Source organism: Oryctolagus cuniculus, chromosome 17 (assembly GCF_051225735.1).
Source record: "Oryctolagus cuniculus isolate XC-2025 breed Fujian yellow rabbit chromosome 17, ASM5122573v1, whole genome shotgun sequence".
Taxonomy (NCBI): domain Eukaryota; kingdom Metazoa; phylum Chordata; class Mammalia; order Lagomorpha; family Leporidae; genus Oryctolagus; species Oryctolagus cuniculus.
The window spans coordinates 1895001-1908033 of NC_142883.1; positions in this window are offsets into that span (position 1 = coordinate 1895001).

Consider the following 13033-nt stretch of genomic DNA (forward strand, 5'->3'; position numbering starts at 1 on the left):
TCTCTCTCTCTCTCTCTCTCTCTCCTTCTCTCTCTGTGTAACTCTGACTTTCAAATAAATAAATAAATAAATAAATCTTAAAAGGAAGAAGAAGAAGAAGAGGGCCCACCGAGAATTAGAACCAAGCCCGTCAATTACTCTAAATTATCTCAGACTGACCACAGGCCACAGGCAAAACCCCTCTGCCTTCATGGGATGCCTGAGGGAGACTTTGACGAAATCCAGCCCAGTGGCCCCTGATTCTGCAGGAGCCGCTCCTGACCCAGTCTGCTCCAGACGTAGGCGGAAACGCCGCAGGTGCACAGGGGGACCCGAACGCCTCCCAGATCGCCCGGTACCATCGGAGTCACCACCACAGTCTTTATTTTTATTTTTTTAATTATTTAATTAATTTATTTATTTACAGAAAGAGAAGTCTTCCATCTGTTGGTTCACTCCCCAAATGGCCACAAAGCCAGGAGCCAGGAGCTTCTTCCAGGTCTCCCACGTGGGTGCAGGGGCCCCAGCACTTGGGCCACCTTCCGCTGCTTTCCCAGGCCATGGCAGGGAGCTGGGTCAGATGTGGGGCAGCCAGGACAGAACCAGTGCCCATGTGGGATGCCAGCACTGCAGGTGGAGGCCTAGCCCACCACGCCACAGCACACACACACACACCCCGCCACAGTCCTGCCTACAGGGTTGACAGCGTGTGATGAAAGGCGTCTCAACACCACCGCCTTAAGGACACACACGTCTGCAGCCACCCTCACCAGTCCAAGTGCTCTGGCACTGCCGGGAATTGTGGTCTCTCCTTTCGTAAGCACCAAGGAGCTGCCCCTGCGCACCCACTCGGACACTCCTCGGGTCTGGGCACTCAGTCGCTCCTTGCAGACAAACGTCCTCCTGTCCATCACCAAAGTCCACGCCACCGCGGCTTACCGTGCACGACGGCTGCGTCTGCGGCTCCCGCACTCTAACTAAAAAAGCTAACCGTGCCGTGACCCACAGGAACCGCCTGGCGGTGCCACTGTGCCAACAGGCCGGGGCTCTGGGGAGTGAGCAACCGCAAGTCGTCACACTCCGGGTGGTCCCTCCCCCAGGGAAACCTGAGTTCTACTGGGGCCCCATACCGCTGCTCTAACAAAGCAGCCAGAGCAGGTGTCGCCCCGCACCCCTGCCGGCGGAGGGGGCGCCTTCTGGGGCTGGGGGTGGAAACGTGAGCAGTTAAACCAGCTAGGGCGGCGGGATCTGCTCACAGCATGGGGCTTTACCACGCCTGTAATCCCGCCTCCTCACCAGCTGCTCCTCCCCTGATTGGCTAAGTCTAGCTCTGGTTTTCAGGGGCGGCCAATCAGAGCGAGCCACTGTGGGTATAAAAGGGCAGCTCCTGGCAGGTCGCCCCTCCTGCCTTTGGGGCGGGTTGCTGTCGGCCCGTCCTCTCGTGGCGCTCACTGTCCTGTCCACACGGAAGAGCCGAGATGGCCCTGGTCCTCTGGGGACAACAGTTCCGGTTTTCCAAGCTCCCTACCGAACACGCCGGTTACACTGTCTATTCGTAATTACTTTTAAGGCTCATTCTGCAGCCGGCATCGCGGTAACTTTGCCTTCAGCCCCATTTCTGGGGAACCCTCAGGGCACCGGCGGCCCGTCCAGAGCCAGGGCTGAGGCCACACCGCGCCGGGGCCCAGGGGGCCAGGCCAGTGGGGCTCTCCCGGCGGGGCCACCGGGCCCTGGGTGCCTGGGAGCCGCCCCTTCCAGACCTCGGACCCGGGCCGAGTGGCGGCAAGGACACGCCCCGAGTGGACGCTCTCGGGAGGGGCGGGGGTTGGGCCGCAGCGGCTTCCCAGGCGCCCCGGGCGGCTTCCCACGCGCGGCCGCTCCACCGGCTCGGGACGAAGCCCGGGAGAGCACAACGGCGCCGCTGCGCGGACTCCCGGGACGCGGCGGCGGCGGCGGGGCGGGGTCGCCCTGGCAACGCGATCAGGCGCTCACCGATTGGTGGAGGCGCGGCGGAGGGGCGGGGACTCAAGTGGCCTCTCGCGAGAGTTAGGCTCGTCGGCTTCAGGCCACGCGAGGCCCGCGGGGGCGGGACTTCCGCCCGGGCGCCCACTATTGGCGCCTCAGAGACTTGGCGGCCCCGAGCGCCTCGGCGAAGTGGCGAGGGCCGCGTGCGCGTGGTCGGGGGCTCCTCCCTGCCGCGTGCCGGCTCTGTCCGGCCGCGCGACCCCCTCGGGCAGCCCCGGTCCTTGCCCCGGCTGCCGCCCTCCCGCCTCCAGGCGTTCGCGCTGGCCGCTCAGGGGCCGCCCACGCGGGACGGCCGCCGCCCCGCCCTCCTGTCCCCGCTGGCCGCCGTGTCCCATTGACCTATAAAAAGCCGCTAAGGGTAACCGGCCTGCCGCTGCGGTGTCCGCGGGAGCTCGGGCATGGCCGTTCGACCAGTGTGCGGGCAGCATGCCGGCCTGGGCAGGGGGTCCAGGGTCTCCGCCCCGTCCACGCCTCTACAGGAAGGGGTGAAGCCCCGAGGCGAGCTGGGTCAGCGTAGGCAGGGGCAGAGCTGGGCTCCCCTCGGCGGCTGCAGAGGGCCTGGCCGTGGCCGAGCCGACGCCGGGGAAGCTGGGGTCAGTTGCAGGGGTGCATCTCTTCTAGGCTGCCCAGCGGGTCCCCTGGCGGCCACTTCCGCCTGCAGCGGCTGGACCCTGTGCCGTGGACAGGGAGGGGAGGGCGTGCGGCTCTGCCCCGGTGCCTCCACCGTGGCCTCCCTCTGCACGGCCAGGAGCTCACGAAGCGTGGGCCCCGGCAGGGCTCAACGGGCGGCTCTGTGGCTAAGCGTGCGCTCGGCCCAGCGCACAGGGCTCTGGCAGGAAGCCAGACCGGCAGCAGGGCCGCTGGGAACCACGCCCCGGTGTCGGGTCCTCCGGCTGCCCCGAGCTGGTGGCACAGGGCACCATCTGGGAGCGCAGCCCCGGCTGGGCTGTGGCCTCTCCAAGGCATCTCCTTCGCGGGAGGGAGCCGCCCGGCTCTCCCCACCCTCCCCAGTCGCTTCCAAAGTCGGGGGCTCCAGGGCTGAGTCAGCACAGGCCGGGCCGCACCGTCCTGGCACGGAGCACTGAGGCTGGGAACGGACATCTGGTCTGCTTCCACCCCCACGGCCGGGACACCTGCTGACCCACGGAACTCGGTCGCAAGGGGAGCTGGCAGCGAGGAAGGGCCACACTGCCGCGTGCCCGTCAGGCGGCAGAGAATCCCCAGCGTGGCCCCAGACACCTGCCCTCACCCCCGAGGTGACCCTCGAGGGCCCTGCCGTCCCAGGCCCCGCTCTGCTGGGCGGAGTCTCCTTGAGCTGAGGCAGGGAGGGGCTGGGCTCTGGCCATGGCTGAGCTGCCAGGCCACTGAGCTCTAGGACCAGGGACGGTGGCCAGGGGCAGCCCCACCCCTCACCTGCAGTGCGGCCCATGGTTGGCAGCGGCCGGCTCTGCGGTAGCTAGGGCTCCAGACTCGCAGAGGGCATGCCCTGGAGGTGTCGCCCTGCAGGTGGAAACGAGACGGCCCAGAGAGGGGAGGGTGTGCGTGGACACCGTGGGCATCGGTAGCTCCCTTGGATGGAGGCGGGATTAGGGCTTGGATGAACGAGGGCGCGGGTCTCCCAGGGCGGCGTAGCCAGGCCCGCCGGCCGGAGCCCACGCTGTGTTCTTCCTCCACAACCTGGAGAGTGAGCGGGAAGACACCAGGCAGGGGCTGAGCGGGGCCCAGGACAAGGGCTGGAGTGGAGGGGCCAGGGGCTGGCCCCAGTATCAACGTGGGGACGTCTGCTCCGGACTGCTGGCCCCACGTCTGGCCGCCCCCACTGGCTTCTCAGCCCTCCAGTGGCCAGGGTTCCCTTGGGTGGCTCAGCTGGCCCTGGGTACCAAAACAGCCCCTTTGTGGACTTGGGCCCAGGGGGCTCCTGGTGGCCCCATGGTGACCCTGGTGTGGCACTCGGCAGTCACCGCCTAGCAGGTTTCCCGGATGCAGGGGCGATGGGGGCGCGCAGCTGCAGTGACTTCCTGGCATCCCCTCCCTCCAGGCGACCCCTGATGCCCGCCTTGGAGTGGTTCTGACCTGGGCTCCCCGCTCCCTGCCGGGAGCCATCCCTGAGCCTGTGTCTTCACCGCGCAGACTCCCCGCCTCCCTCGTCGGCAGAAGCGTCCCCGTCATCTAAGACCTCAGTGCATCCTGGCTGGCAGGGTCTGGGTCGGGGCCGGCAGGGGCAGCGGACGCCTGGGCTGGAGAGAGGTGCCAACAGTGCCCCCTCCAGGGGCCTGGCCTTGGTCATCCTGGCCGGCTGCGTGCGAGATGGAGTCCGGGGAGGCCGGGGTGGTGGGGAGCAGGAGAGCCGCGTGGGGGTGGATCTGGGGGGCTGGCAGCCCAGCCGCGATGGGGCAGCATCGGCGGGCGTGGAGCCCAAGCTGACAGGAGCACAGTGAGCTTTCAGCAGGGCCTGGAGCGTTCTTGGAAGCCGCTGAGTATAAATTATAAATAAACAAACGGAGTCTGCAGCAGGGCGTGGGCCGCGGGAGCGCCGGGCTGGAGAGGCGGCCTCTCCAGGAGCCGCCGCTGCCCGCAGCCCGTGTCCACCCGGGGCCTCCCGCCTCCCCGCCCCTGCCGTCCCGGGACTCGAGCGGCCACCGTGCCCAGGGCATGGGTGCTGGGTTTTGGGCTTCTGCGGGCTGACCCTTGCCAGGCTGTGGGGGAGGTCCATGCAGAGCCCCCTGTGGGGCCTGGGGGCCCGAGGGATGCAGGCCTGAGTCTCCGTTGGAGCAGAACAGGCCCCGTGCGTTCCCGTTCCTGTCCGAGGGGGAAAAGTCCTGTTTCCTTACTGCTTTTTTTCTTTCTATTTTTTTGATTATTTTTCAAGATGACTTCATCTGTTCGAAGGGGGTGGTGCAGAGGAGGAGGACATGGGCGCTGGGGGGACCAAGAGCTGCGGCCGGTGGAGGGGGGAGCAGAGGAGCGCGTGCCCGGCCAGGCAAGGGTTAAGGCCTCTTCAGTCCAGGGGGTGGGGATGGGGCCAGGTCCTCCTGCCCCTCTGCTTTCTCCTGGGGCAGAGGCAGGCTCCTGTCCAGCTGGGGTCAGCAGGGGCCTGTTCGCCCAGAGTCTGTCTGGGCAGGCTCCCGTCCTCTGCCACTGCCTGCAGGCAGCCCCCACCCCGGGAACCCTCGGCACACGGCTCAGCCCGCAGGAAAGGCACGCGGCAGGGGGCAGGCAGGCTCACAGCGTCGTCAGGAGCCACGGAGCCGTCCTCAGTGGCTACACAGCCGCCACAGCCCCACCACGTGGACTTGGCCACCCACACCCGCTGTCCCGAGTGCTGGCACCTCCCACCCCAGCCTTGCTAGGAGGGGGATTCTGGGGCCTTTGCTCTCTGGTATGGCTCACTGTTTTTTTTTTTTTTTTTTTTTAAGATTTACTGGGGCCGGTGCTGTGGCGTAGCGGGTAAAGCTGCCACCTGCAGTGCCGCCATCCCATATGGGTGCCAGTTCTAGTCCCGGCTGCTCCACCTCCAACTGAGCTCTCTGCTGTGGCCTGGGAAAGCAGTGGAAGATGCCCGAGTCCTGGGGCCCCTGCACCTGTGTGGGAGACCGGAAGAAGCTCCTGGCTCCTGGCTTCAGATTGGCCCAGCTCTGGCTGTTGCAGCCATCTGGGGAGTGAACCAGGCGGTGGAAGACCTCTCTCTGTCTCTCTCTGCCTCTGCCTCTCTGTAACTCTGCCTTTCAAATAAATAATCTTAAAAAAAAAAAAAAACCTTAAGATTTACTTGAAAGGCAGTTACAGAGAGCAAGCGCTCTTCCACCTGCTGCTTCACTCCCAAATGGCTGCAGTGGCCAGGGCTGGGGCGAGCCGAGGCCTGGAGCTCCCTCTGGGTCTCCCACGTGGGAGACCTAGGCCAGCTGCCTCAGCTTTCCCAGGTGCGTTAGCAGGAAGCTGGATTGGAAGCAGAGTAGCCAGGGCTCAAGCTGGCACCATGTGGGATGCCGGCATCGCGGGCAGCAGCCTGACCCGCTACAGCACGGCGGCAGCCCCGGGTGGTTCTCTGAGGCCTCCCGTGGACCTCAGCTTGGTGTCCGGGGCACCTGCCTGCACTGCTGCTGAGAGGGAGGCGGGGCAGGGTTCTGACTTCTGCCTGAGGGGGGTGGGCTCTGCCTGGCACCCCCTTAGCGCACCAAAAATGCTTCCCACCAAGATTCCCAGGGGACTGTGCCTGACTGGCCTCTGGGGGTCTGGAGGGCAAAGGCCAGCTGTGCCCAGCAGGACGAGCACTCAGCTGGCCACTGGGGCTGCCCTGGGCGGGCAGAGCCCCCTCCGGCTCCACAGCTCCTCAGACCCCTGCTCTGCCCTCGGCGCCAGGCAGACACTGGCTGGGCCGGGTCATGGTCTCCCCCTGGGGTCTCCCAGCCTCGAGGTGACAAAGTGGGTCCCTTCTGCGTGCTCCGAGGGGAGGTCTGCCTGGCCTCTGTCCAGCCACGAGACTGGGGCCATCCTTAGTGTCCCTTGGTTGGTGGCTGTGTCCTGGTGTCTTGGGTGCACTCGGCAGTCTCTGGTGCGGGCTGAGCCTCCGCTCTCCCTCTCTCTCCTGCAGGGACGGCCAGGGCCCACCCTCGCCCAGGACAGCTGCATCTGCAGGTCTTCAACCTCATTACGTCCGCCAGCGCAGGCCATGTCCCAGGGAGCTGGGGGACGTGTCTGGCAGGGCCACAGTCTAGTCCACTTCAGAGGACCTAAAACATGGGCACAGAGCAGGCGGGGCCAGGGTGGGGGCACAAGGCGTGGACAGGCCTGCCCGGATGGGGTTCTCCACCACCTCCGGCCCCCCTGCACCGTCAGGGGTGTCCCAATGCCAGGTGCCACGAGTGCCTGGCACCCCGGTCCCGCTGTGCACCTTGGCACTCTGGGAGCTCCCGAGGGCAGGGGCCAGGAGGAGCCACCGGCCGTGCCCCTCTCTAGGTCACATCTAGGACACGGGTCCCCAGCACGGACCCCCCCCCCCGCTCCATCCCATGACTGCCATCCTGCCCTGCTTGGATGCTCCCAGGGATGGGGGCCTCACCCATGGAGGACGGCGGTGACCTCCTCTGCTTCCCTGGACAGTGAGCTCCGGGCCCTCCGTCCCCGGGAGCGTTCCCCTGTGCCCAAGCAGAATGTCAAGGACACACCTCGGGTCATGAGGCAGCTGGGGAGGGTGACTGTGGACAGATGTCTCGGCACCGGGCCCGAGTCAGGTGGCACTGAGCGGAGACCATGCCAGCTGGAGGTGACAGAGTCTGCCCAGGACTGGACCCAGGTGAGGCTCTCCGGGGAGCCTCAGGCACCTTGGCCACCACAGGCTGCGCCCTCGAGGGCCTCCGGGCACGGGCCAGGGATCAGTGGCAATGCCAAACTTTGGAAAGAAAAACAAAGACACTAAAAAGGTGGCTGAGGGGTGGGGGCCGCCTTGAGATGGGGGGGGCCTCAGAGCCCACCTACCAGGCTCCCCGTGCCTCTGGAGGCCCCAGGCAGCCTTTCCCAGAGCACGTGGGTCTGCCGGGGGTGTGGCCTGACAGTGAGTCCGAGGGTAGGCACTCCTGGGGCTGGGCTGAGTGGCCGGGGCTCTGGGCTCACGTTCCAGCCCACACGCAGCGTCCCAGCCTCTCTAAGCCTCAGTCTGCTCTTCTGTGTAATGGGGAGAATGGCTGCTGTGACTGTCAGTGTGGCCTCCAGCACGTGGTGTCCAGACAGGGGACAGGCCTGGCGCTGCTCTGCGGCCTCGCGAGGGAGACGCCCTCCGTGCCTGGGGGAGGCTGTTTGGCCAAGGGGCCTCCTGGGGCCCCCACGAATGCACATCCAGGGCTGCTGGGTGCTTAGGCTGTTTTCTTGCTGACTTTCCCACCCCTCGTCCTTCCTGGGGGGAGGTCTCCAGGGGTCCTGGGTCCAGCAGGCTGGACGTGGGGGGCAGCCGGGGTGGGGCAGAGCAGCCTGCAGGCCCCTCCCCCCGTGGCTCCTGCTCTGCCCACTGGCCCCCAATCTCTGGAGTCAGAGTGGACGACGCCCATACCCTGGGTCTGTGTGGTGTCCTCCCTGCCCAGCACCCCGGCAGGGATCCGTGTGTGGCCCTGCCCTGCAGAAGCTCAGGAAGATAAGCCAAGGCTCCTGCCACCCTGAGGGGCCCCGGCCCGGGCGACCCAGCGTCCAGCTCCTGTCTGCACGCCTGGGCCAGCAGACCCTGCGCCTCTGGTGCGGGAAGCAGCTCCCGGGCCTCGCCCCAGCTGGGGAGCCCATGCACAGCCAGCGCCCCTCCCCCGCGCTCCCCGCACAGGCAGGAGCCTGCCTCACCCGCCCCCGCGCTCCCCGCGGGAAGGGGTTCCTATGGCACCCCTGCCCCCGCACACACTTAGCTCACCAGCAGCCCATCTGCCCCAGCCGGCAGCAGCAGATGCCCGGATGCGCAGCGGTGCCTGCCGTGGTGGCCAGCGCTGCCAGCCAGGGCCGGGTGGGGCCCTCATCCCGGGCGAGGTTGGGAGGCTCAGGACACCCAGCTGCCCGGCCAGGGGGCCAGGGTGGGGATGAGGGAGCCCCTGGCCCAGCTGCCCTGGAGGGAGTGGATGGGGAGGGGCGCTCTCTAGCCGGCTGCACCTGCCGCAGAATGGGACCCTGCAGCTCCCCAGGAAAGGCCAAGGGTGGGGGCACCGCCCCAACCCCAGCCCCCGGGCCTGCCCTGCAGGGGCCTGCTGGGGGTGGGGTGGGAGGAGGTCCAGAGCCCAACAGCCACCCCCCCAGCTCCCTCCCTAAGCCCCAGTGACTTTTTGCCCAGAATGGTGGCAGCTGCAGGGCAGCGCAGGGCACCTTCGGCCTGCTAGGGGATGGCCACGGCCCTGGGCCCACCGACCCTTTTTGGGGTGTACGTGGCCACTTGGCCAAGAGGTCTGGTTCGCAGCCTCGCGTCAGGAGGCGGTCCTGTCCCAGCCCCAGGAGTAGGGAGGGTCCCGCTGAGCTGGGCAGGGGCTGGGGCAGGTGCGCGGCGCCGCAGCGCCCCCCGCGCACGGAAGTGGGGCGGCGCCACCTCAGGACAGCCGCCGCGGGCCTGGCGCCGCGCCCTGGGGACTGTGGCGTGCAGTTCGGTAGAACGTCCTGATTCCAGAAAGAAATAGAACAGCGCGGGGATCTGCCCGCGGGGCTGCAGGGCCTCTGGCTTGCTGGGGAGGGGGCAGCCCGGCTTCCGTGCCCGCCGCCGAGTGGAGGACCAGGGCCGGTCTGCGGCAGGGGAGTGGACAGCCTGACCCCCGCGGACCTCCGCGGCCGAGAGCCCGCGAGCGCCTGAGACCCGAAGCGGACTGCAGGCCCGCAGCCCGCGCGGTTCCCGCCCCCGCTTGTCCGCAGCCGGCGCGCGGCGCAGACACGCACACGGCCGCACACGCGCACGCCCCCGGGCCGCCTCTGCGCCCCGCGCATGCTGCGTTTGTTTTGCTTCGGCAGGGCCCGAATGGGGACACGCTGCTCTCTCTCAATTGGCAGCCTCCTCGGCCCCCCCGCCCCCCGCCGAGGTGCCATATGTCAGTGTCATGAATAGGCATGAGGCTTGGGGGCTGGGAGGTGGCAGCTGCCAATCACCCACCGCTAGACCGGGATGGGGCATCGACTCCGTCGCGGGGGTGGGGGTGGGGGGCAGGGTGGTGGCTGGGACCAGGGGGCCTGGGCTGGGCAGAGCCTGGGGCGGGGGGCGGATGTGGGGCTGAGTGTGGGACAGCACAGGGCAGGTGCGGCCCAGGCTACCTCCCCAGGATGCCCCCACCGCCCTGACACCGCCCTGCACCCCGTCCCTGGGTCCCTGTGGGAGGGCGGAGGGAAGCGCATTTAGCCAGCAGCGCTGCTGGCCTGGGCCACTCTGGGAGAGTGGTTTTCAAAGTTTCAGAATCACCCTGCCTGCCAACAGCAGAGGCCGGTTTCTGCTTGCATCTGCCAGTTGTTGCCAACAGGGTTCCTTGCCCCAGGCCTCGGGCGGCACCTCCCGCACTCTTCCCTCGGACCTGGCCACTCCTTCAGCTCCCAGCTCTGGGATGTGTTCCTGTCCTCCTCTCCCCGCTGCCCGCCCGCCCTGGGTCCTGCAGAGCCATGCACGCCGCAGACACTGGGCTGCACACGCGGCAGGTGCCTGGCGTGAGGCAGAGCCGAGGCTGCGGACGGAGCCCCCACAGGTGCAGGAGAGGCCCCCCCCCCTCTGGGCTCCTCATTTCCAGCCCTGCTGGAGGTCGAGCCCGGATAGGTTGACCACTCCGGGTCAGCGGGCCCCTCCTCCCGGCCAGCATGACGAGTCCCGTTTGACATTTCCCCAGGCAGTTAATTGATGCCCAAGTAATTTGTCATGGAGACCTCGTTATATGCCAAGTGGGTCCCCTAAGCTGTTAGCGTCTGTGCCCCAGAAACAAGATTGGCAGGTTAATAATGGAGCCTGAGTCACACGGTCCCTGCTGGCACTGGAAGAGAATTACCCGGAGATAAGACGGGCGCTGGTGGGAAGAGACCACCCCCCTGGAGCCCTGGCGACACTCCCCTTTCTGCAGAAGGCCCCCAGCCTCAGTTTCCCCAGACAGGTGCACCTTCTTCTAGGGAGTGCTTGGAGTTTCCACTGAGACCCCTCCCACCAGGGGGCGGAGGCCCCGGTGACACTCGGGGAAGGCCTGTGACTCAAACCAGCTGGCCAAGGTGGGCTTGAGTGTGAGAGCAAGTGACCCTGGGAATGCAGCCACAAGCCCACACCAGGGTCAGGCCTGGTGGAGGGTCAGCCGCTCCATGTGGCGGGCCGCGGAGGGCCAGCTCCGCCCTGGGGTGAACTCACAGGGCCTCGCTTTTGCTTGGAGTTGGTTCCTGCGTGTGTAACCTGGAGAGATCTCAGACCTGCACACTGCTACCCAGGCTCATGCCATCTGCAGAGCCCCCTGGGGAGAGGGCCAGCACCAGGAGCAGGGCTGGAGGGGGTGGTCTTGAGGAAGGCCTGGTGGCTGTCCCTCGGGGTCTCCTGGCTCCACACCCCAGGCTGAGTCAGGGAGCAGGCAGAGGTGGAGAGAGGCTGGAGGGTCTCCCACGGCCGCCTTGGGACCCGCAGGCCGAGGCCCACCAGCCTTGGCTTCAGCACCGAGGACAGCGGCAGCCACCTCCCACACTCGCGCTCTCCCAGGAGGAACAGGCGGATCCCTGGGCAGCTGGGATTCACTCGTGGACACCTGACGGCTCAGAGCATGGTGTCTGTGCGCCTTAGAAACTAAAACAAAACAAAAAACCGAGACAAGGACTCTCGTGGGCAGTTAAAAAAAAATCACCAGTTTCCCTGATCTTCCTGCTGAGAGTGCTGACTTCTAGTTCTTCTCTCTGGAAGCCCTTGGTTAAAGCAGGCAGGCGAGCATGGGCCCGCAAAGGAGGGGCTTCAGTACAGGAGCCGGAGACTCCCAGGGTGAAGGAGAGACCCTGGGGATAGAGGCGGCGGCAGGTGTACCGGGCAACCCAGACCGGAGTCCAGGAGTGCCGCAGCCAGCGATCTGTGGCTTCATAGCAAATTACCCCCGAATGAAGATGCGCTGTCTTGCCCAGGCTCTGCGGGGGGTGGGGTGGGGGGGGTGTCTGGATGCAGACCGGCCCAGTGGTTCTGACTCGGGGTCTCGTGAGCTACCAACAAGGTGACGGCCGGGGCTGCGGGCTTCTGGAGGCTTGAGCAGGGCACGGCTCACGGCAGGAGGCTTCTGGTCCTGGCATGTGGTCCCGTCTCTGAGCGCCTATGCCATGGCACAGCTGACTTCCCTATGGGGGGAGTGGGTTGGGAAAGAGAGGGAGCACCGCCCCCCACAATATGCTATGGCCTGGCCCCAGAAGTGACACGGCCCGCTGCTGTGGCCCAACCCTGACCCTCCTGGTCCTGCACCCAGGGCGACTGCACAAGTTCACGGAGGTGGGCGGAGGCTGAGCTCAGAGGGTCCGGGGCGGGGCCTGCGGCTCCTACTCTTACAGCAGATTCACCCCCCAGTGCTCAGCGCCAGGATGAGTAAGTAACCAACACGCAGGTAAACAAAACGAGGCCGTTACTGAGTTCAGGAAAAGCGAGCGGTCGCACCAGCAAAGAAGTGGGGGGAGAATTCATTGTTCGGTGGGGACGCGTGTGTGCGAGGCGCTGGGGACACACACAGGTCTGATTCAACGGTGACCAGAGCATGAGCGCGCGCACGTGTGGGCCAGGTGTGCGAGCACAAGCCCAGAGCATCAGGCCTCGCCTCTGCGGCCACCACTGCCCTGGGCCCCCCGCGAGGGCGGGGCTGCCCGAGGTCACGTGACCACTCCCAGCCTGGACACCTGCGGCTTTGATACAGGGCAGCAAGTAATGAAAAACCGAAGCCTGCAGGTCTGGGAAGGGCCCGGGGCTGCGGCCTCTCTGCCTGGAGTCCCCCCCTTGCACCCCGCCCCCCATGGCGGGTCCTGAGTTGTTCCCCTACCTGTGCGGACCCTCCTGCTCCCTCCCTCTGCCTCCCACCCGCCTCTGGCCCTGCCCCATCGAATCCCCTCGCGGGAGGGAAGGGGAGGGGTCCAGAGCCTGCGCAGCAGGGGGTGGGGTGGCCCCTGCAGCGCTCCTGTCCCTGCCCCCGCCCCCGCTGCAGCCGCCGCCGCCGCCGCCGCCGCCCACGCTGCGGGCACCGGGAGAAGGCGCTCCTGCTTCCCGGGAGGTGAGCCGGGGATAGCGGCCCGCGCTCCATCATCTCCCGACACCTCGCCTAATTACCCCGCGTGCGATTCATTTGGCTGTCAGCGCCGCCCTGCCTTTGCCTTTAATTAATAATTCGGTAAAAGTCCATGCAGGGCCTGCTCGGGGCACTGCTGCAGGGGCTGCTGGGACCCCTGCTCCCCACCCCCACCCCCCGCGTTGCCTGGGAGCCCCCGGCGCCTTACCTGAGGGGTGCGCGCACTGGGGCCCCGCCCCTGCGGGGAGGGGCCGGGCCTGGGGGCTCCAGCCACGCACTGCCTGCCGCCTCAAAGGCCCGGGCAGTGCCACTGAGGGCCCGAG